Genomic DNA, 21,292 nt, shown 5'->3' with positions numbered 1-21,292 from the left:
CATAAGGTATAATTTATTTGAAATTAGTTAGAACAAGTCTGTGGGATTGCCACAATATTCGAGTAAAGATGAAATTTTAGAGCGTTTTCTTATACATTAGTAAATATAAATTTTAGCTAAATATAATAGTGAAGATACAATAGCTAAACAATAACGAAGTCAATTTATTGTTCATCTGATTGACAATGTGTCAGTCAAAAACGTACTTACTCATTTCAAGTGGCGATATCGTTTAATAAAGAGGTTGATAAATGATAAGTGATAATTGTTTATGAAAATCAAAAATACTATTTGAAATCATCCTATAAGTGGTTTGACGTCATTCGCACTTTTTGTACGACCCCTGGTCGTGAGATATACTATCAATACTCTAATTTTACAGCTTAATATTCATGTGTTTTTAGTCACTCGCGCGATATGTTTCGGAGAGCGTGGCGAGTGACTAAAACACGTAAGTTACGACCCGAAAAAGATACGTTAATATTAGGTATGGATCAGATATTTCAGAGTCAAAAGAGGCGTTTCTTCAAATCGGGCCGTTTATACGTAAAATTAGCTTAACTCACGAATAATTATAAAACATATTCCATATTGACTTGAACATAGATCATAATAGGGGTGTATGTTTATTCACTGTAATTGTGTGTGTGAATGTAGGCTTCATAACGTTAGCAACACCTACTTTTTCGATTAATTTCTCTATTTTCTGTACCCAAAGGTTGTCTGGAAGAGATCGCTCTTTAGCGATAAGACCGCCTGTTGTCTGCCTCTACATTTAATCAATTGTTTATTTTTTTGTATCTTTTACTGAGGTGTGCCAATAAAGAGTATTCTATCTATCTAATAGGACGGGCATCTATTGTCGGGATGTGCCAATTCTGCTTAAATGGATTTCCAACATGTATCGCTTTTGGTTGGAAACCGCCGGATTGAAGTCGTGGCTCCGGGCATCCTGGAGACGGTTGTCGAGAGTGAACTACGAGCAGTCGGGCTGAAGTGGAGCGTAGAAAGGCGTGGCGCTAGTTTCTGAAGGCCTTCTGCACCTCTGGGGTGACTTAGGATAACAACAAGATATGTTTTACCTTCTTCTATAAGCAATCAAATCCAACGTTGATCTTACAATACAGCTGCTGTAGTTGTTAAAATAATACAGTTTTAAAAACAAAAAGCCGTATGTTACCACTATAGGTTTGTCTGCGAGTACTATTAAGTTAATCTTGTTCCAGGCATAGTACGATTCATCGACCACATATGCTCCCACAGAATTTAAACTTTAGCATTCCGATTTAAGGTTCAAATTAGATTGCACTTTCGGGAAATGTAACTTGTCTTCAAATGAATCATTAAAGCTTGACTAATTATTGTATATTTGGATTTTTTGGGAAAACCTTGTAGGTTGGTGCGGCCTGGAAAAGGCTTAATAAGATCTTAGTATGGTCAGCTACGTTGAAAGCTAGATTAGCTTGAGCTGCGTTGTTGATTAGTTGAAAGTTGATTTGTATTACGTTAAGTAAGTGAAATTGTAACATATAAATTAGTCTTGCACGAACACTCTTTTACTAGAAAATCACCACGCAACATGTTTTCGAAAATAAGTGGTAGACCTTTAATCCTACTAACAATTTACGCTCTTTCAGCATAAACCAAAGTACATTAAAGTTTTCTATTCAAAGTAAATTTGAATAGAAAAAGCGATCTCAATTGGATGCCGCATAAAACGTTTTCCGATAGCGACTTGCTTTTCATTGCAAGCGGCGGTGTTCAATCATTGCTTTCACAATATAGACAGCGCGCGTCCAACGACTTTGGACGAAAAACAGTAATAAAAACCTTTAAGATCAATCATAGACTCTACCGGTGACCAGAGAGCTGGCAGCTTTCTCTCGCAGCGCATTAGTATTGCCATTCAGCGAGGGAATGCTGCCAGCATCTTTGGCACAATGCCGCGGGGGCCTTATTTAGATATATTTTAATTTAGATTAGTTTTTACCATTTTGTTTTATTATGTGCTGTATGTTTCCCATTAAATAGAATTTAATAAAAAAAAATAAAACCTTTAATATCAAAATGCATGTTTGAATTGGTCTCCAGTTGAATAAATGAAAATCTACTTGAGGAAGGTAACCTAGTAGTATCGCTTAAAATTAATGTTAATAGATATTTATTTACGTCGTCCACAACGTGTCGCACACTGTCCTGTCCTGCACACCCCACTGGCTCCACATAAAACCAGCGCCGTTGACCACGCTAGTGCCAGCTGCATTGCCGAGTGGAGACCATTTCGGCTTCACATCTCTGTTTATAATGTTTTGTTTATCTTTGCCCTGTATTTGCTATATGTATTATTTAATATGTTGTCTGAATAAATGATTTCTACTCTATTCTATTTTATTTAGTATATAATTTCCTGTACCTATTTATATCGCGAAAGTAACTTTCATCTGTTTAATCCTAATAACTAGAACTTTGAGAAATCGTTATGTAAAATATAAAATGCGCTTTTACAACCTAAGCTACAGCTTGAAAGTAAAGGGTGCGCCTAAGCTCCGTGAAATCATATGATTACTATTTACACTTTGCGAAGACAAAATATACAATACAAAATATTCTTTAGTGCTCACCAATATGAAAAGGAACATGACATACAAACTAAGCCCATAATTTTAACTATAGTAGACAACAGGCGGTATGGTAGACATCTTTAGGGTAGCGGAGACGAGGCAAAAAAACAAGTAATATGTTACACATATTTCACTATGTAAATGCTCAAATTTATTCACCTAATAATATGCTATTCCTATGCACAGAATTCGAGACATGATGAATTAAGGTTTCCTTACGTTGCGCAAACTATTCATAAGTCTAATTTTGAGTGTAACCAAACCCTAGCCGAGTACGGGTAAGTTGACCGGTTGAAGATAACCAGTATAAGAAGCTCTCCGATTTTGAGTACAGACGTTCCATGTAGATTTTCGTACATTGACCCGCCTGTTGATATTTCTATTGCACTCGCATTATTATATTACTGTCAAGCTCGCACGGTTACATTGACAACTGGCATCATGGGCGGGAAGGGCATTTATGTACGAAAATCTATATAGAACGCTGCTTTAGTAGTTACGGACCTCGAGACCACGTTACATAAGGTAGCTTATTAAGGTAGCTTAGTCTATTCTGCTGGCGAATACTGCGCACCAGTCTGGCTCAATAGTGCTCACACAGAGAAAGTTGATGTGCAACTGCGTAATACTATGAGATGTATATCAGGTACGGTCAAATCCACACCCATACAATGGCTCCCAGCCCTAAGCCACATCCCTCCACCTCATCTTAGACGACAGCTGGCACTGGTAAAAGAAGCGAACAAAATTCACAGCGACCCGAACCTGCCGATCCGCCAGGAATTCCTTAATCCTCCACAGCATCGTCTGAAGTCTCGACACCCGCCCTATCAAACCGCTCAAAACCTGACGCAAGGCGGATTCAATATACAAGACGCTTGGAAAGATGAGTGGAAATCCAACCTGCCAAAGCCCAGCCTAAATACCTACGACCCTACCAAAAAGCCGTATGGCTTTTCAGCATCTAGGAAGGAATGGTGCCAATTAAACAGACTCCGCACCGAACATGGACGCTGTGCGGACTACTTGTTTAAGTGTGGTTGGCGAGACTCACCAGCGTGCGACTGCGGGGCCCCAGTGCAGACTATACACCACATTATACATAATTGCCCGATACGGAAATTTGTTGGAGAGGCCCTAGATCTTCACTCACCTAATGCAAACGCTGCCCAATGGGTGAAGAACTTAGATATTGTATTATAATTCATAATTAAGCGACTCTGTAAATGCCATACGAATAAATAAATAAGGTAGCTATCCAGTAAGAATGGGAATACACGCTCAGAATAATCTTCGCGGGATGTATCGGCACTTTCCCCGATGTCAGCATGATTTTGCCGTTTATTTGATATCGTGATTTGTAAGGATGATGACATGTTGCTTGTAACAGACACGCAATAAATGTTTTGACTGTGATGTTTTTACTTCTTCACTGAGAATGGAACGGTGTAACGAAATGTCTTAAACACCAACCAAAATATGACAAATGATCACTTATTTTCTAACTAGCGAGTAGCGCTACGCGGTTTCATTCTCCATGGGCGAGTGTTTCCTCGCAGAAAAAGTACATTATGAACAGCCAGTAAGATGTAGGATAGACCGAGGCGAATCGGCTCAGACTGTAAAATGTGTTGATAATCAAAATATTCCTTATGACTGGTGTCGCAGGCAGGGAAATTCAATGCAATATCACTAAACCTTATAAAACAAGGTACCCCGCACCGTCTGTCTGTGTACATGTATGTTCGCGATAAACTCAATAACTACTGAACGGATTTTCATGCGGTTTTTACCAATCAATAGAGAGATTCTTGAGAAAGGTTTAAGTGTATAATTTCAATTCAATTCAATTCAATTTATTTATTGCAATCATGTTCATTGTATACAGATGTTATATAAACTACAGTCAGTACATGATACCCTGTCAGGGCACAGCAATTTGTTCGTGTAACCCATGCGAAACCGGGGCGGGTTTCAAATATGAACGGATTTTTCATGGTACTGGATCCTGATTTCCTAACGAATATTTTTTTGCGCGAGAAAATAAGCTATGGTTCATTGCTTTCTCGCTGCCTCTCGGAGGGATTAAACTCATTGAAAGACGGATTTTAGATCAATCTGTATTCAGAGACGCCAAAATACCGTTTCCTCATTAACCCTATGGAGTTAACTACACAAATACGCACACGATGAAGCATACCATCGTGTTAACTATTCATAGAGTCACTATAGCTAATGTGCTCTAAGGAAATGAGCACTTTACTAATTGCTTCCACTTCATTTCCCTCTTCACATCACGATTTTAACACCACCGACAATATTGGGTCAACAAAGAGCAAAATACGATCCTAAATTAAATAAATAAAGTAGTTTTTTGCGCGGATTAAACTTGATTTATAATTTGGTATTTTCCTTTCAACAAACGTTTCAAGTCGTTAATGAAATAAAAAGATTGAATGAAATCACGCCTTTGGTTATTTGTTACAGTCGCCTGGGGGAATAATTGCCGCCCCCCGGGGTTGATCCGCCAATGCCCTAATTGGACTAGGTCAAAACGTAGAATCGCAATAAATATTCGTCTGGTGTGATTCAATGAAAATTAATTTCGATTTTGTATTAAATCATAATTTTATCGGGTCTGTCGTGAATTGAATTTGTTACTTATATTAGAACTCTTCGACGCAGGTTATGCTGGACGTGGTCGCGGATAACTGACGTCCCAGCAAAATGTCAAAACAGAAGATTTAAGACTACCCGACGGAGTGTATGTAAAAGTTAGGGGTCACAAATTCAAACCACCCACTCCTAATATGTTGAGAAATTGTGCATCTGGATTGCCTAGATTTTATTTTATTTATGCTACTATTATGCTACTATTCGTTTTTCTTTTGTTAACGTATTTTAGTCAACTTTGTTTTATGGTTTTCATGATCGAAAACGGATTGAGATTATGAGATTCATCTTATTATTATGTTTGTCAAATCTGTCATTGGATTTAATTCGTGTAGCTACCGCTGACCTGGCGCTAGTTATGCACGCTTAATGCCGCGCCACGATACAATCCGACCGGCCGGTACAGACCGGTACGTTCGTTTTGTCCGTGCAATTTTATTTCAACTTAGTGTTAAGTATGTTCGTCATGTTTCTTTCTTTTTGTCTGTTACCTTCCGTGATTATTTCGCACTCGATGGTCTCATCGGAAGATCAGCGCTGGAAGTCGCCAGCGACATGCTGAGATGAGGCCATTTCGTGACACTTTACTCTCACTATGTTCTCTTTTATATATGTCTATTACTGTTTGTGTGTTTATGAATAAAACAAAGTCTATTCTATTCTATTCTATTTTATTATACTACTTTTTGTGTTGTCTATCTTAATGTGTCATGTGTATATCAAATTATAAGTAAATTGTATGTCACTAACATCAATTAATTTTAAGATTTGTTGTACTGTACTAACACTATATGGATCTCCCAAGATTCTAAATATATAAATTGAATTGAATTGAATAACATCAATTATTGTTAAGACTCGGATACGCAACACTCACTAAATGGTTGACTGGTAGAGAATGCCTTTTGGCATTAAGTCCGTCATTTGTAAATTTTTCTTTATTTGTGCAATAAAGTTTAAATAAATAAATCAATAGATCCATTAGCTTTAACTTCTGAATCAGCGGTCCCCAAGTTGGCGATAAGTTAAAGCCATATTCTCTATTAAAATTTCTGGAGTGTTCCTGATTTCAATCGCTTCTCGCACAACTCGAGGATAATAATGGCGTCCAGTGGAGACAATTTTCGTCTCATTGAAGCATTTAAGAAGATCGTGATTTGCGCCAGATGTCAGAAGATGTTCAGTGAATTTGGATTGTGAGGAATAAAGGTAACAACAAAATAAATTCGAGATAGACCCGATAAAATTATGATTTACGGCCCGATTCGAAATTTAAGATAAGTCAAATATTTGGTCTAGATACCGTAGGGATCGGATATGTCAGTGTCAAATGTGACGGTTTCGTTTGAAGTAACCTCACTTTTGACACTGACGCACACTGACTAGACCTAATATTTGAGGTATCTTAAGCGTATTATGGCGTAGCGCTTGTAGTATATTTGCTCGGTGGTTACCCGCTCGCTTGTCTTGTATACGTCTACAACGTGACGTTCCACGGGTTAGGTACTTTTACCTTATGGCGGTTGGCTCTGATTACGTCGCGTGGCATCGCATTAGTATTGGAGCGTCGTTAATAACAGCATAAGCGCCGACCACCATAAAGTACCTTTACCCGTGGAACGTCACAAATATACACTCCACGTTCATAAAATGTATATTTGTGTAAGTATAGTATCATAGAAGTCTCGACTTGTGTCAATTTTCATATTAACTCTTAGTTTGATGCAAGATTGTAATCTTGCACCAAACTAACTGTTATGTTTAGTTGCCGTAAAGGCGTTAAATCCGCCATTTGTACTCTTTTTTGCGAATTTGTGCAATAAAGCTTAAATAAATAAATAAACTACAGAATCTTGCAATTGCAGTATGTATTTCACGAAACATAATTTTAACAAAACCCCAGTGGAATACTTTGCATTGAAAAGTTAAATTCAACTGTTAACAATCCCTGTTTATCTCTCTACTGATGAACGATGATACATTGGAAATATATTTCGTTGCACGAAATGCGAGTAATTCCACCAGTAACAAGCTAAATGCCTATTGTTATCTCATTTGTTGTTTGAGCCCATGTCATGTTATGGTTACAACAAATAAATTTATTACGAATGACATGGATTTAAATTTAAATAATACCTCGAAAATGTATGTTTTCATATTTCTCATAATCGGCTTTATTTTGTTATGGGAAAACAGGACAGCATGATTAATAAGTAGTACCCTAATAAATATTGCATACATACATACATACATATGTGCATATAATCACGCCTATTTTCCGGAAGGGTAGGCAGAGACCACAGATTTCCACTTGCTACGATCCTGACCTACCTCTTTCGCTTCCTTCACTTTCATAACATTCCTCATACACGCTCGCCGGTTTAGGGTGCTGTTGACCTGGCCTCTCTTCAGGATTTCCCCGATTTAATCACAGAATATTCGCCGAGGTCTACCCCTTCCAGCTCCCTCTTTTATTTATCTCGTATACACTCTCTTTGTTAGCCTTCTTTCACGTGTTCAAACCATCTCAACATACCTATCTCAATTTTTGTCACTACATCTTCAATATTGCAGCGCAGAAGCTAGCGTAACAAAGTGGACTGCCTATTAACGAACAACCTAGCCACCAGCCAGCAACTAGCCTACAGCCTAGCCACTGCCTAGTGACCAGCGTTGGCCGACCCAGGCTAACACCATGCTGAGTCGGGACCATTTCGTGGCTAATATGTGTCAAGTAATGAAATGTTATACGTTGTAATGTTATGTATAAGTTTGTTTTTCTTCCTCTTTCTATTTGTATATTTTTGCCACGAATAAACTATTTCTATTTCTATTAAGCTTTGGGTGAGGCTTATAAAATTCATGCGTCAGTAAATAGATCTTTCGTCGTTTTACAACGTGGATTTATATCGGGAAGGAGTTTTCATACTAACGTATTCTCAGCATCCAATAGAGAGAGCATCCAAAAGTGGCCAAATATGTCGAACCTTTGTTACTGTAGAAAATAGGATTAGCTGATTGTACCTCGAGTTAATGACGCTTCAAACATTATTGTTTATTTAACTTAAGTCTGCAGGCAACTACCCTAGAGAAAACAAGTAGCTATCGACTGTTTTCCAGGCAACAAAAACTAATTGTAAATGCTATCAAAGGAAATCAGGCTAATTAACGGAAGTCGCATAGACGCCAAACAGTTTTTCTGTTAAATTAAAGTACATCGGACTATTAATTTCGACGAAGAAAAACTATTCTTTAGGTTATCACCACCAACCGCCAAAACCTTTCTCAATAAATTAGAGTACTTAAGCGAATTATAGGAATGGGCACTAAAATTGAAGTCATGCACGCAACAACAAGATCATGTAATGATAGCGAGGTCTTGAAATTAGTATTCTTTTTACGTACCGATAGCAATATGGACAAAGTGTCTTCAAGGTAAATAGTGAAAAACTTTTTTTTAAGTTGAAGCCGTTTTTTTAAACTGTTTTGCACTTAAGTCACATTCATTCATTCAGTACTGTTTTCTGCGATTAGTAATCTGTGTTGCTGTGTGTGTGTGTTCACCTCCACTCTTCTACCGATACCTATATCAGCTATTTAATAATTATGTACCAACCAATTACACCCGACTTTCAACAATCAATACGTTGTAAATGTTTACACAAATACTTGATTACATAACCAAATCAAACACAATTGAACCTATTAAGTTGGCAAACATTTGTTAAATAGCTGAAAGCCAATTTAAACTACTAGTTAACACTAACAACCAATTATTTTAGGGATACGGTGATACTGAATAAATATCGATATCGATAAAAAAATTTGAGTGATTGTTTAAATAAGATACAAAAAATATGTAACTATAAATTGAAATACACCTTTTGTTAATATATAAAATTACAAGTTTTTATACAGGTTGCTACCCCGGGCGCTAATAACTAAAAAAAAAACTTTCAGAATTAAGTAAACGTATTGGTAGCCAAAATGCAGTAGATATTAATAATACTGTTTTAGTCCATTTAAGAACTCTGCCGTCTGAAAGTAGGTTAAACTTCCCAATGCTATATACTTAATGCCCCAAGTAAAAAAAAAACCGCCCAGTAGGCCTAGCTCAGGAGCGGCGCAACAGTTCTATTCTAGATATGAGAATGGTATTCTAGGTAGACTACCTATACGTATTTATCTAATTGTATTAATTAGAGAGGGACGTGTAGTCTATCTAGCGAGCGAGATGTCACGCCGCTTTTGTGCTAGGCCTGCTGAGGCCTATAAGAAGTCCTACCATTCCGTTCCAATTTTTAAACTATTTTATCTTATAAATCTTTAATTTTGACAAATCAAAATTGTATATGTCTTGGCAAGTAAAGAAAAGAAAAAGCAAAGAGCGTACTCCCATCTTAAAGGCCGGCAACGCACTTACAACCCCTCTGGTGTTGCAGGTGTCCATGGGCGGCGGTAATCGCTTACCATCAGGTGATCCGTCTGCTCGTTTGCCTCCTCTAACGTAAAAAAAAAGTTTTGACGCTACAGGATAATGACGAAGGGGGCAATTATTGGAGGTATATAATTATCCTTAGACTCGCTGGCTGTCTTTAGTATATAGAACTTAATGATAGCCCGTATACATATGTGAGTGCAATCACTTTATACTTTCTTTGTATTTGCTTTTAAGGTGTGCAATAAAGTGGTATACTTTGTGGTATGAAATATCTCCAGTTATTCCCCGGTCGTTCGTGCGGAGTGTCATAAGAGCAGCCATTGTGGACTCGGAAACTTTACGGCGACATCAAATTTGAAACTATCTGTGATGTGGCTATGATGGTTAGAGGTGAGAATTACATTATATCAGTGTTATGTCATTTACGTCTTACGTTGCGCGGACTGTAAGGTATCGGATGAAACAACGCACTAAAAGTATCTGCCACGCTGGAATACTTTTCTAAATATAGATATATCTCTATAGTACGCGTTTAAAAATATCTGTAACAGTCTAATTAACTAAAGAGAGATATGTTAACGGCACCAATCATGGGACATTTAAAAGAAAATTTGGAGTATTTTTGCTATTTCACCGACATCTGTAAAATTTGTACCGCTTTATGCTTTAAAAGTTGAATGTCCAATTTATCCTTTATGTTTTCTGTTTTTAATGAAAGCTACTGCAATTGGTTTTAATATTATTAACCAATTAAAACTATGTTTTTTTGCTCCAGACATGGGATGTATGGCGCCATTAATTTTCAAACCAACAAATATCAATGAAAAATTAAACTTAAGCAGCTTTTTGGCTCTTGTTTATGGTAAAATGTTGCCAGCGATTAAAAACTGATGGTATATACTTGTTTTACAGGATTTTTGTATACCATCCCATTACTGGTGCCTGTTCCATTATAGGTGTGTTTACTATATCTCTTCTTGTTGAGTTATAGGAGAATGGTAGATACTTTTGATACATAGTCTGATCTGACTTTGCAGTGCAGTATGGCGAGCGTGGAAGACAACGTGACATGTGTTTGGGAGAGACAATATTATTCGGGACCTTCTTTGTCAAACTTCGGTGTTATTAGACAGTGGTAGTTCTGTTCACAGTATTGTAAATTATTCTGAGCTAATATTATCGATAAATACCTATGTCGATAGAACAGAACGGTTTGACAAATACGGTAAAAACCACCTAATATCTTATTCGGGAGTGCCTCTATCCCACTAAATGTTAAAATATTATTCGACGACCGGTCTGGCCTAGTGGGAAGTGAACCCTGCCTACGAAGCTGATGGTCCCGGGTTCAAATCCTGGTAAGGGCATGTATTCGTGTGATGAGCATGGATATTTGTTCCTGAGTCATGGGTGTTTTCTATGTATTTAAGTATTTATAAATATTTATATATTATATATATCGTTGTCTAAGTACCCTCAACACAAGCCTTATTGAGCTTACTGTGGGACTTAGTCAATTTGTGTAATAATGTCCTATAATATTTATATTTATATTATAAAAACCTTTAAAACAAAAAAAACTGTATCAAGACAAAGTGTAGGTACAATTAAATATATTCTGTTGAGTTACATTTCCAACGTAGTATCCTCTGACTTCTTTTAAAGCCAATATTCTATTTAATCCTGAGATAGTGTCGCTATAAAGAGCTTACATATGGCAATAATGTGCGTAGGTCATGTGCAGTCAAATAAAATGTCAGCACCAAAGTCTATGACGAACATGGTTTTTTTGCATCTCAGGGAAACTGTTTTACCATTGTTTTGTTTTCGATTGCATCGGTGACAGTCAATGACTTTCAACGTCTGTACCCCTAGTGTAAATAAATTCAATTTTGAAACGCGTTTGCGTTTAGTCTCATTTTGTATTGGATTTAGAAAGAGCGCGCCAAGCGGGACGTTTTGGAAACTCAAAATCCTATACAAAATGATACTTAACGCAAACGCGTTCGTCACGTTATGATGTCGATAAAATTTACACTAAGGGTACAGATGTTAAAAAGTACTCCTTACTGAATGAATACCACTGAAAATTCGCAACATGGCGAAAGTCAAATAGAATCTTGACAGGCTTTTACAAAAAGGTGTGAGTTCCAAAGCTAAAACGTTCCATTACGTGACTAAACTCAGCTCTTGCCGATCTTAAGATATCAGATATCTCGCTATAGCTATCTCGTGAAAGCTCGCGTGTTTCATATTATCTCGTAATAGAGATGTGGTGCTGTGCCGTATTGGAGGAACGATAGTGTTTCTTTAAGAAAGTTTGTTGGGGATATTTATCCCGAATAACGAAAATTTTCATCTTTTTTCGAGCGGCAATGTATTTCATATGTACATCATAGTCACTCGTGACAGTTGTGCATTAAATGCGAAGTTTTAAGTTAAAACAAAGTAGTGATACATTGCTTGCAGAAGTATTTTAAATGGAAAAATAAGTCGTCTGTTTTTTATAAAACCTATGAAAGTGTGTTCATTAAAGCTTAAGCTAACTAACCATTTGGTTATGCGGTCGTATCAAAAATACATGTGTACGTCACCAGTTTATAGTTAAACTGAGTTATCCCAAATTGAAACTGTTTTTGTTTTAAATAGGTCTTACTTCTAGTTAAAAACGAGTCTCAACTTAATGCCTTTATAATAGCAACTAAAATGAACCCTCGCTTAAAATATCTAACACTTTTAACATCAGGCAAAATTACTCCATTAAAACTAAAAGTAAGTTACACTATCCAGACAAAACGCAATTTTGCTTCTTCTAAATCTCAAGTATTCCTTAAGCTTCTAACTTTTAAGTTGTTTCAATAACTTTTAATGCATATTACAAATATCTTCGTCTGCAAATGTGAATCTTATTCATTATATTAATTTTATGATATTTACTTAAGACAAACAAATACTTAAATAAATTTGTCACAGGTTTAACTGTTTTGCAAGTAACGTTAGATCCTATCAAAGTTATCCTACCTAACAAACTTAGGTATTACTCGTAATTGATTTGGTTTTAGACTAACATGTCTATCTATATTATATATAGACGTAGCCTTACCAAATAATTACTTGTTGTTAGTATAATAGCACAGACTGGTAAATATTAAGACTGGTATCCGTACAAACGGTGCCATTGGATAGATTTAGGACATACTTTAATCTTTCATCCATTACACACATGTGTGATGGTCAAACATCGTGGGTTCAAACCTCGGTTGTGTCATATAGGGCAGAAAAACTTGTTCTCGGAAAAAAGCTAAAATATGACAAAAAATTCGGTCAGAATTCTTGTCCTACACAAAGAAGAGGTTAAACAACTTGTATATCTCAAAGCTTTTCCCTCACTTGATGCCCACTTTAGATCTATCGTTTAACTGCGGCAGTAGGTACGAAGTTATTATGGTAAGCTATGGACTGGTTGAAGCTTGGCTGCATGAAGCTGATTTGTGTCATGTTAAGTAAAATGTATAGAATTCTAAGTCGGGAAACTCAGCTAACTTCTACTAGTAAATCATCGCGCTACTTCTTTGCTAACCGCCTCAGATACGTAGTAGAATACGGTGCGTAGTAGAAGCGGTGGCAGCATGGTTCCATTTTTAACACTTGTCACTATGCAACTCACTTTCGCGCTTACATACTTATCAGAACGTGACAGGCATGGTTACAAATGATAAAGAGCCGACCATCTTGAGCCGACCATCTGAGCCCTACAGATGAAGCCCATCTTAGCCCTACAGATGAAGCGCTGGTGGTCTAGCGGTAAAAGCGTGCGACTTGCAATCCGGAGGTCGCGGATTCAAACCCCGGCTCGTACCAATGAGTTTTTCGGAACTTATGTACGAAGTATCATTTGATATTTACCAGTCACTTTTCGGTGAAGGAAAACATCGTGAGGAAACCGGACTAATCCCAATTAACCAGGCATAGTTTACCCTCTGGGTTGGAAGGTCAGATGGCAGTCGCTTTCGTAAAAACTAGTGCCTACGCCAAATCTTGGAATTAGTTGTCAAGCGGACCCCAGGCTCCCATGAGCCGTGGCAATATGCCGGGACAACGCGAGGAAGAAGCATCTTAGCCCTATAGATGATGTGATATTTGTGTACTATTTTTCAGCTCGACGACTTTGTTCAAGCGCAGCGGGCCGACAGTTGAATCTTTCCGGCCGAAGGGCAGGATAATACGTTTGACACTTCCCTAGCTGACGCCATATAAAGCGATTCGAAAACATGCCATTGTATAAACATTGCAAGTCTTCATTATTAACTAGTATGTGACCTTACCATATAATTGCTCGCTGTTACTACGGGGTATAATTATATCGGAAACTCTAGCAAAGGGCACACATGCCTCGATATAATTTACCAATATTAATTACTTGGTAATTTGAATGTGATACAGGGCTCCATTCTCCTGCCGCTTAAGTCTGATCTAAATTAAATATGGATTGGACAAATATATTATTTAAGAACAAATTTTGTTAATAATTTGTAAAACAGGAATGTATAGACATATTAAATATATTAAAAACGGGTCACTCAGGTATTTCTTTTAAGTCGAAAAACGCTCGACATTTATTATAATATTTATAATGATATTTTTTAAATTGATCCTATTGAACATATTAAAATTAATAGGTACGTACATGTCACGTCTGAAAATATCGATATGAAAAATGTGCCAAAAATATGTATATACCACCTTAATATATGGGCAATAAAGTCGTGTATACATATTATTGGCACTTTTTTGTATCGATATTTTCAGACGTGACCGTACCTCATAATTTTAATATGCATAACTTTCATACATAACCTTAGAATAATCAATTTTAGCATGTAAGTACTTTAGAGTATATTTTATAGTTGTATTTGCATGTATTCATATGTGAAAGCAAATAAATGATCTGATTCTGAATCCGTAGCAAGGAGTCTCGTCAGGAGCTTGCGTTGGTGGACCGGCGCATACTGCGGGCCGCTTCTTCGCGCCCGATGATCGTTTTTCCACTTAAAACACGTGAGTGACCCGTTTAATATGTCTCTGTCTCAGGGAAGTTTTGTTAGGTATGTATAGAATTGTAATTTTGATATTTGTCATTTTTTACGGTATGTAAACGGTACGGTATGTAGGTAAAGACCTATCACTATAAAAGGTTAAACTAAGGTAGATATAGTAACATAAAGAGTAGTTGATTTAGCTTGTTAATACTACCCTATATATATTAACAGAAAATAATTAATGTATAATTGACACGACTGTTATTTATGAATTAACATTAATCGATTTCATTACCAGTAATGGACACAATTATCTATTATTATATTACATTAACTATCTCAGCTCATTGCCAAACTGATATTATGTAGAAATATCTCGTTTCAATTAATATCTTTTGCTTCATTCCAATTTCAACTTTAACAGATATCCGTAAAGTCCACATTGCTATGTAGAAAGTGTTTGTGTATAGTAATTATTGTTCGCGAAGCCCTATTGTTTGCGTCGATAGGTACGTATTAATTTGTTTGGACGATTATTGGATGTCGCGTACATATCGATAGTTGGGTGTCGTCAACTATGTACACGATTTCATTAACAGATCGCTGATATCCTCGCATTTATACGCACCAGAGCGCGTTTGTGATTTAATTTTATATTTAGTGCAGCTGCAGCACATATTGCTTGCCATACAGCGAGGCAACGCTTGCAGGATGTTTGGCACATATATATTATTATATTGTTTCGCTATGCTGATACGTTGTGTGAGGAAGACGCCAGCTCTTCGGTCACCAGTTACGTCAACCAGACGCTTCGCCATTTCTGCAAAAAACTTGTGCGCGCTGGGAACCCATGAACTGAGAGTTTCAACGCTAATAGTCAATTTAGTTTTAAGTGAAGTATTTATAATTTAAAAACTGGTGTTCATTTTACTTGCACACCCAGCTGCAAAAGTGGATGGCAAATTTATGAAAGAATTCCATTCATAATTGTATTCATGGCATTTTGCACCTCGCTGTATAAACAACTTTTTAATACATTCACTGCGCGACCTGGTAAGCAGGTTCTCTGTTCTTAGGCGCTTTTCGCTACAAACGGTTTTTCCCGTGTTATCGATTACGCTCGTAGCGCATAGCTCGCGTTGGCACTGAATGTGTTAACCGACTACAAAAAGGAGGTTTTATATGTTTTTTTCATGTATGTTTTCGAAAACGGCTGGAATTATTTAGAACTTTGTTTTAAATACCTTCACAATTGATCCTATTGTCATCATGAAAAGGGACTCTTTAAATATTATGGGCTCATACGGCCCAATTTGAGCAATACTTCTAAGATGTTACATTAATACAATCTGTCAGTGTCAAAAGTGACATGTCTTCAACCAAAAACGTCATTTTGTACACTGATCTTTGATTCTTTTTTGGTAAAGATCTACACATGGGTAACTACTGTAACTTTTATTTTAACCATTACTGTAGTTATCTGTTAAATACAGGAATAGTCAAACTAAAACAGTTCTAAACACGTTCCCGCAGCCACGCCGCCAGTCTACGCCAATATGATGTGTCAAAGCGAATTTTTAATTAAATCAGCTTTGACTTCGTGTCAAACCGATCGACGTACATTATATTAACAGTGAAATAGTTGCCCTGTGTTTTTTAAAACGGCAATGTTGATTATTGGTAGTAGTTGGTTAAAATTTGATTAACGAATATAGTGGTCCAGTTATTCAGCGATTGCGGGTTATTTGTTAATGCGTTAGTTTGTTGGGTATTAAACGGGTATTTTTGCCGGATTTCCTGTAGGATTTTATGGCAATTTCGGTTATTTGGTACTTTGGTAGAAGTAGACTTGCTTGGATGCCATTTCGAACTTACTACAGATGCAGTGAATAATCCTTTCCCATCGTATTTTCTCGGAATCGTTCGTATTTATCATGTTACTTCAATCAACCTCAGTACTTTTTGTATCGAGACTGACTGAAATAGCAAGATGCGTTCGTGTGTTTCCGTGAAAATACGATGGGAAAGGATTATTCACTACATCTGTAATTGGTAATTGTCAATAAGACATCCAGCAAGGTTTGGTTGAAGTTAGTTTTTCTCTGATTGTGATTTGTGATGCATTATTGAAATTGTAATAAAAAAAAAAACGAGTCAAGTTCGAATGCCGCTCTGTCTCCAATAATGTGAATTAGGGTAACTTAGAAAGCAGGGTAATTTTGAACGGCAAGGTAGAAAGTGCTTCGAGTTTAGTAGATAACCGGTTAACAGTTGACGATGGTACGTTCTAGTCTGCAACCAACAAATACTAGTTTCCATAACACCATTCCAAGAACACTTTGACAACGCCTCTTTTGACTATACTAATCTGGAACGTTCTAACTTACGTTGTTACCAAGTTTTCAAACTTAGCGTTCTCGTTATCACCTTTGTTCAAACTTGGACTCGAAACTATCTTCCACAAACAATTCTGCATGTACGGTCGAGTTCACAAGCATCTTCAACAAGGCGAGTTCCAAAAACACATTTACACAACCTTATTGTCTGAGTCTTAGGGTTGGGTTCGGTTGCACGAAACCGTATACCACCGTTAGCACATTCACCGCTGAAGTACAGTCGTAGCGCTCGTAGCTGATAACATGGGTTTCCCGGTATGTAGCGAAAATGCTTCGTGGAGGCAAAACGGCAACGTGTCGTGACTAACGCTAAATGGGTTAAGGTGTTCGCAAAAATCTTATTGTATGGGAATTTTCATAGTACTTTGTGGAGTGGTGTTGATCAGTTTGTTAAGTGTGATGTTAATATATTTATGGACCTTTGGCTTGTAAAGATATTTCGTCCAGGTCGTTAATCCTGTTGCAAAGACATAAGTTCCAGAGATGATCAGTTAAGAGGGGGCTAACGCTGCAGTCTAAATTGCAGTTTTTGTATTCAATGTAAGGGCAGACTGCGACCAAAACCTCAAGTTAGATGGGATTTTTTTTAAATTTATTTACAGTTGTATATTGTTACCCTACACACCAAAGCAGTATTAATTTTGCCTAAAATTGTTAGGGCCAGTTGCACCCACCGCACTTAACAGACTGATCAACATCACTCAACGTACTATGAAAATTATCATACAATAAAATTTTGCGAACGCTTTAACAGTGGCAGACCGTTTGGTTCAACCGAACTTTAATGATTATAAGTAGCTGCGGGATCTGACGAGGAAAATACACAGAAGTATATATATTCAGAGTAACTGAGATAAAAGGCAAAAACCCGAGTGACGGTATTTTCCGCTTCTAATTTGGCGCAATGCGATCTTTTGTTTACTGCTTTACGTCCCCTTAAGAGTGTAGCTGTTAGTAGCGTGGCAATAGACGCGGCTAACAAGCGTAAGGGTTGACGAAGCGGGAAACGAGGACCGTTGCCATGGCGACGGAATTGGGAATTTAACGAGGATCGAAACAATGCTGTATACTGTGATACAGGGCGGGCAAAGTCTACCAATTTGAAAGGCTCCGGTGCCTTGGGAGTAAAGTTATATAAAGTTTACGAGATATCCCTTATTTTTTCTATAAACAAGTCTATTATAATAAATCCGCCTAATAAAATACCTTAGGCTACTTGTCAATTGTTATAGATATAGCCGTACCGCGATCTGGATGGTGTTAAAAAAAATAGTGAGTTAACATAATTGTTTCAGAAAATAATAATATTGGAACAATGGAACATTTAACGTAATTCGTTCGTAACATTCGTATGGAAGTGGTTAAAAGTGGTCGATGTATAAGTAATGGCTTCTATTTTGTTTTGTCGTTTCCTACAGAAGTTCGCGGTCACGTCTGGAAATATCGATAAGGACGAAGTGCCAAAAACATGTATACACTACTCTAATATATGGGCCATAAAGTCGTTTATACATATTTTTGGGACTTCGATCGTGTGGATGTTTTCAGACCTATATTGATATCTTTTTAAGAACCGTGGTTTAGATCATACGTAATAAATAACTAGTAGCTCTGTCTAGACGTGGCGATAAGACCGATACGCTTAAAACATGTAAAAATAAAAAAAAGACTTCGTTGAGTCATTTTTACAGCGTACTCATAATGGTCTTAAGTGCCATTGACAATAATAGCACTTAAGTCCTTTATGCCAATTCCCACCAATTTGAACATTTTCCAAAAAACGAAACAACAGAAAAATTACATGTAGCTATTTAACTTGCTTACAAAATTTCATAAATAAAATTGCACAAATGCCCACGCACGGCAAGTAACTTAATTTTATAAACTATGTATAAACGTCTAAATCGAACCCTGCATTAAAGCAGTTTAGAAACAAATCGATTAGGGGACCTTTCAGTCATTTCCCCTGTGGACGTCCTGACTAATGTTGTGTGTTGATTCCAATTGAGTTTATTCACAAGTTCCCCACACAAAAACCAATATATCTCCAACCTACGATAACGCATAGATTGTACAAAACTATGGGTCAGGTAATACTAGTTAAAATAAATTGGCTTGTGAGCTGTGGGTGACCTAAAGGGACTCAAAGGCGTGAACTTTCCGTAAACAGTTGTGCTTGAATAAACAATGAGCTGTCACAGATTCACTAGGAATTGTTCACTTTCATAAAAACCGGTAATTATAACTTGTTATTGAAATTCGGGCAAGGATGAATACTTGGAGTAATTAAATTCAATTGACCTTTGTAAACAAATATGAACCACCAACCAAGCTCTACGAGATGTGTTGGCGTAGCATAGTCGCATTTTTATCACATGTCACCATGTCATGTCACGTTCTAACATGTACGTAAGTACGAAAATGACGCATGATACGACATGCGATAAAAACGCGACTATGCTACCGCTGAAGGACTATTATAACTAAGGAATACTTCAATCTATCAATTAAATGACAACGAAACGCGAACTAAATCAATCAAATGAAAATGATGATGATTAAATTACAGCGAAGCGATATAAACGAAAAAAAATGACTGACTGTCATATCTAAATTAACTTCATTAGAGTGAAAGCGGCAGTGATTATTGGCTATTTATGTGCGAAGTATGTGTTGGGGCAAATACAAGCGACGAAAACGCATGATGCGGTGAAAATATGAATTTTTGTGGGTTGACATCTTCATACTATTTCGGCACCACAATCATGCACGGAGCGAATAAGTATTTGCCTGTAGGTTCATAAACCGTTTTCCAGCAGTCGCCTTATCCCGCACAAAACGAACATTTTTTTTGCTGAATAGTTGAGCTTTTTCTAAAAAAATATTGAAGATCTGATTTTACGGATCCTGGTGTTTATGGGTTCTTTCAACTCGGAATCACTAGCATAAATCGTGATGATAAAAAAATATCCCAAAAATGTATATGGAAATTGTAGTTTCCACTACGTCACGCTCATACAAGTGAAACAATTTTACAAACTAAATCGTGACGTAATGGAACAGACATTTTGGGACACTGTTTTTAATGGTAGGATGAAGAATGCTAACGATTCTGAGTAGAATGAGCCCAAGAAAGTCCAGATTTGTAAGACTCTTTTCAATATTTATTTTAGAAAACGCCCAGTTATACTGCCGGTCAGAACAATTGCAGTGCAGTATATCGCTTTGTGAACTGCTACTTTGTATTCTAGTTTTTGCAATTAAGGTGAGCGTAGCGGTAATTCCAGTGTCTTTGTGAGGAAAATTCATTCCTTTCTTAGTATTCTTTTCCAGTTTTCATTCCAGTTGTAATATTGCTTTAATTTGCATTGCCTATTTAATTAAATGAAAGCAGATACTACTTATTTAAGATTTTTTTATGAATTTCAATTTTATGTTACAAAATATGTAGTATGTTTGACGACCTGTCTGGCCTAGTGGGTAGTGACACTGCCTATGAAGCCGATGGTGTCGGGTTCAAATCCTGGTAAGGGCATTTATTCGTGAGATGAGCATGGATATTTTTCCTGAGTCATGGGTGTTTTCTATGTATTTAAGTATCTATAAATATTTATATATTATGTATCTATATCGTTGTCTAAGTACCCTCAACACAAGCCTTATTGAGCTTACTGTAGAACTTAATCAATTTGTGTAATAAATTCCTATATTATTTATTATTTTATTTAAAATAACTGCAAGATTTTTTTCCATAAGCAACTATGGATCTTGCAGTTTTTTACATTTTTTAGTGGGTAACTTTTTTTGGTGGGTGGGTATTGAACTAGAATTTTAGTAAGATTTTTAGCTTGGATGCTTTGTTAAAAAGCACCTTCACAAAAAGATTTTCTTTAAAATCAAACATTAGAATTACTCATTTAATAAAGACGACTCTAAATCATCAACAAAAGCGATAGTACATAAAAGTTTTGAGTAAATTATGAAGCCTAACAAGGCTAACAACCCGTGTTGTGTTGTGTTGTGTGTTACTGTATTTAATGAAAAGTGAGTCGCCAACTTGACATCATATAACCAAATAAAAAGTACGACTTTTTACCCGACTGCGGCACACGAGGGAAACTA

General features: G+C 36.8%; 1 protein-coding gene across 4 annotated transcripts in view; it reads right to left on the bottom strand.

The window, feature by feature from the left end:
• The window catches only part of LOC133522611 (syntaxin-binding protein 5), a 458,488-nt gene that overhangs the window by 50,192 nt on the left and 387,004 nt on the right, over positions 1-21,292 (bottom strand). The gene's annotated exons all lie outside the window — the stretch shown is intronic.

Source organism: Cydia pomonella, chromosome 11 (genome assembly GCF_033807575.1).
Source record: "Cydia pomonella isolate Wapato2018A chromosome 11, ilCydPomo1, whole genome shotgun sequence".
NCBI classification, from domain to species: Eukaryota; Metazoa; Arthropoda; class Insecta; order Lepidoptera; family Tortricidae; genus Cydia; species Cydia pomonella.
Note: the sequence above shows the minus strand (reverse complement) of the source record. Positions and strands in the feature narration are given on the sequence as shown.